Consider the following 4842-nt stretch of genomic DNA (forward strand, 5'->3'; position numbering starts at 1 on the left):
TACTATGTAAATTGGTTGTGATACTTCACATGACGTCCTCCGCCCCGGAACGTTTCCGCCATCGGTTTCGGGGTGTGACAAGCCTCGAGTGGCTAATGTGATATGTGTGGTATTTTGGGGAACTCACTAAGCTTCGTGCTTACTGTGTTATGTGATATGTGTTTCAGGTACTTCTCAGGATCGCGGGAAGACGCTGGCTTGATTGTACACACCAGAGAAAGAGTTATGTTTCGAGGATCCTGGATTATAAATAAAACAATTATGGAGTTGCGTTTTGTAAATTAAATAAATGAGATTTTTGTGAAATGTGTTATGAAAATTATGTGATTTTAAAATTGAAAATTTTGTTTGAAAATTTACGGTGTTACACGGGTATTGGCTTATGCATATATGATTGTGAAGATAAACTGAAAGGAATTGATTTGTTTGTAAAAGACAGTTGATGATTTTTATAAAGTTATCATCATTTACGATTACAAACATGGTTTTACATATCATTAGACGACAACGATGGTAATCATTTATAATTATAACTATCGATAATATAAATGATTAGAAAATCGATTATATCATATCATTTATGATTATAACACCACATGTTTTTGCTACTAATCATTCATTTTAATATTTTATTGATCTTTTTATGGTATTTACATGTTATTGGCATTTTGTAGGTATTTATCAAAGAAAAAGGAATTCTATCACATTTTAGGTATCACTGGTGCTCGTTACATAGGCTTCCATTTTTATCCAAATAGTAGAAGGAGGTTGCAACTGGTTCAAGAAAATGGTCGATGTATGGATGAATTTTTTAATATTTTTTTTCCCTTTGGAGTGGTTTAATCATTGTTGAATATAATCATGTATAAATGCATGAAAGTAGTATTAGCATATTTATTTATGAATATATTCTTGTGGAGTGGGTTAACCATTGGTGAATATAATCATGTATAAATGTATAAAACAAGTATTGACATATTCATTTATGAATATAAGTATATAAATGTATAAACTCAATCTTTAGAAATTTTATTTATGAATATAACAAAGTTTAATAATAAATAGAGTTTATTTATTTATTTTTTTTTACATTTTTATAAATAAAATTTGTTATCATTAAATTGTGTTTTATTCATTTACGACTACAGCTTTATAGTTTTATAAATACAAACATGTTTTACTCATTTATAATTAATAATATCTGATGAATGTTAAATTATAAAAAATGACTTTATTTAACAAAAAAATAGAAAAATTATTTGTCAAATATTAATAAAAAATAAAATAAAAATCAGTTAATCAATTATTTTAAGTAACTGTAATTAATATTGCTAAAATTTAGAAGATTAAGATTTTGTTATAATTTAAATTAAACTAGATGTGAAACCCCGCTCCACGGGGTTCGGTTATGACCATAGTTTTAATGTTTTGATTTTGTAAATTGTAAGTACAGTGCTATTCATTGCATTTATAACCTAAAAATGGAAAAGTCACCAAAATGAGAATGCAAAGAACAAAAAAAGAAAAATAGGTACAGTTTCAAAGTACATTGCTATTTAGGGCATTTTAGTACAAAAAATAGAAAATGTTCCTAATTGCAATGTAGTTAGGTTTTTGGAAAAAAAATGAAAAGAAAATGCACAAAAACAGATGAAAAACGTGAAAATTCAAAGTATGTTGCTATTTATTGCAATTATGTAAATGCTTCCATGTCACATGCAATATCAAAACAAATAATAAATAAAAACGAGTAGTTGTAATTAGAGGTCTATAACAAACAAAATTATAGTATTAGTTTAAAATTTAGCAAAAAATTAAAAATGTTGCAACCTTGCAATTATAGCTCCAAATCCAAGAATAAAATCGACCTGCAAAAACTTTGCAAAATAGATGAGTCAAATTAAGCCATAAATAACTTAAGTTGTTGTAAAGATTGATCGAATTGTGATAGTTAACTAATAGATGTAAAGGTTAATAACAGATAAAATCCTTTATTCTTAAAACCATCTATTAAGTCTTTCTTTCTTGGGTCATAATTCATAGAGATTTTGAGCAACGTACCTATAAGCCGGACAATTTTGCCCCTGCCTTGTTTTTTGGTTCAGTTAGTTGGTTTAATTTTGCCCTAGAATCAAAACCATGACATCCACAATTGAAATCACATCAATTGTTTTATATTAAAAAACATGTCAACTAACTCAAAACAATTTTTAAAAAAAAGGGAAAAATTTTAAATTGAAAGTGCAATGCTATTTATTGTATTCATAACCAAAAAATGGAAAATGAACCAAATGGCAATGTATTTTGGGTTTTAGGTAAACAAATTAAAGAAAGTGCAAAAAAAACAGAAACAAATATGTATAAATGCAAAGTTCATTGCTATTTAGGGCATACTACTCCTAAAAATGGAAAATGCACCTAATGCCAATGTAGTTAGGTTTTTGGAAAATAAATTTAAAAAAATATGAAAAAATGTGTAAATTTATAGTACATTGCTATTTACTACATTTATAATCTAAATATGGAAAAGTTTAATGTGATATAAGTTTCAAATATAGTTCAAATGCCTTATTTTCCAACTGATTATTAATGAAAAACAATAATTTTTAATTATACCACCACTTTTGACAAGTAATATGCATAATACCAGCTTCTGGTTATTTCTAAGGAAACCAATATGTGTAAGATTTTCTCACATAGTTGTTGAAAGCATTTAAATTGATATCAATTAGATTACTGACAATCTCGCAACGATGTAATGGTAGAATCAAACATACTTGGGATAGTAGTGAGTGAATTAAAAAATCATATTTATTAAATTGTTAAATAGTGAGTAGTTTACCTACTGACATTGCCACAAGAAATTGATTTCAGAAATAATCAAAATCTCTCATATAAGTCAGTTACATTAGGTAACGAACAAAATTTCTTAATAAAAAACACAGATCAATTCAATCAACCAAACCTTAGAAGCAAATTCCAGCCCCTTTTTTGCTATTATTCATGTTTTTGTCTCTTCTCACTTATCGATATATTCTTTGAACTGATACGTGGCTTTTTGAATTCTGAAACAAATCATCATACAAAATCAATTCATAAAATTGAAAAAAATAATAACTCAACATATTAGAAAACTAAAAAAGAGAGATAAAAGGAAGATTGGCATGCAATTGCAAATAGGAAAGGGAAAAGAGAATTCTCCAAACACTCGTTTGTCTCGACAACTATCCAAAAACTTTATGAGTAAATAAGAATTGTTGGATATTATATTTTGAAAATTTTAAGAAAAATTATACTTATAGGTTTACCATTTCTGAGACAAACAGGAGGGTCGGTTGTTTCTTCAAAACCTGAACGTATGATACTTTGTAGACGATATGCACATCTATCTAATATAAGCAACTGATATGTTGTATTCAAAACCTGCAAATAGGAATCACATATAAGTAAAAAAGAACCATAAGATTTAGTGGAAATCTCTATACAAACATTGATTGTAGCCTCATACTGAAGAGTAGGATCCGAAGATAGATGCATTAAGAATAATGTTAAGCCATGTAATCTAATTGAAGAAATTCAAAGCGCTACTTGCTTTCAAAAGGACAATATGTTCAACAGTAAATCAAAAGAAAAGCATTATAATTCTGATATGGAAGCGACAGTTAGTAAGAACGTGTGCTTCTTACCAATTAAACAGTGGGGCCCCATTTTTGTTTTCAAATGCCAAATTCTACACAAGAGTACAAATTTAACTTTTTGTACCAAAACTTCAACTCAAATTTTACATAATGAAAACCCCTATTTTGTTTTATAAAAGATATTTGTAAAACATAATCTTACTAGATGTTGATGTTTATTGATATAAGAAAATGTACCTGAGGAATCACGATTGCAAGATTCATAACACCAAGTGATAGACCTGTGAAATTAGAATAAATAAAAGTTAAAGTAAAACTAAAATTGAGGGGCATTATTGTCATTTACTACTTACTTGCTTTCCCAGGTATTAGCAGAACTTTTTCCAACATGAAACACAAAAAATAGATCGAATGCTTACCTCTTTATTCATAAAATAAGCAACAATGAAAGTACAAGTTAGAATTGATGCAAAACGTCTACCACCGCCTCCTGTACCATCTGTGTTGTTCAAAATAGAAATGTTGTCGACAATTTTGCTCCAGAGCGACATGATTGGAAGATTACTGAAATTCTCCATAGAAGAAGACGAAGAAGACGAAGATGACTCAAAAGGTGAAGAAGTCGACGGTACTACCATCGCCAACAACAACAGAAAAACAAATAAACAAACAGAAAAAACCCTGGCAGCTTGCACAATCGGCGCTCTGTGAAATCGGAAGGAAAATACCGTGAAATCCGGGTGGTGCGATGTTCTATTGTAGAGAAAGGGTAGTACGCTGTTCAGAGCAGTGGGCCAAGGCTAAAGTTCCCGTTTGTTGACTTAGTTTGGGCCAGATCATGGCCGCTCATCGGCACTGGATGGAAGCAGCAGAAGCACCGTCGATGGCGACGCAGGTAGAAGAAGGAGACGTCGATGTTCAATCGCTACAGCATTGTTACACCCTGCGGAAAGTCCGACGGCTGGCGTGACTAACATCACAATGAAGAAACATAACATAAACATAATACATTACAATTTACCAAGTTCACATCAAGTACATGTACTTGTCTAAATATTATATTTCCAAATGCATAGATTGTTTGAGAGTTTTCAAAACATAACATCCTAACCCGTTTGGTAGTGTTCTTCAGCTTATCTGTTACCTAAGAATACAAGTTATTTTGAAAAAGTCAACATATGGAATGTTGGTGAGTTCATAAACA

The sequence above is a fragment of the Lactuca sativa genome, chromosome 8, assembly GCF_002870075.4.
Source record: "Lactuca sativa cultivar Salinas chromosome 8, Lsat_Salinas_v11, whole genome shotgun sequence".
Lineage (NCBI taxonomy): Eukaryota > Viridiplantae > Streptophyta > Magnoliopsida > Asterales > Asteraceae > Lactuca > Lactuca sativa.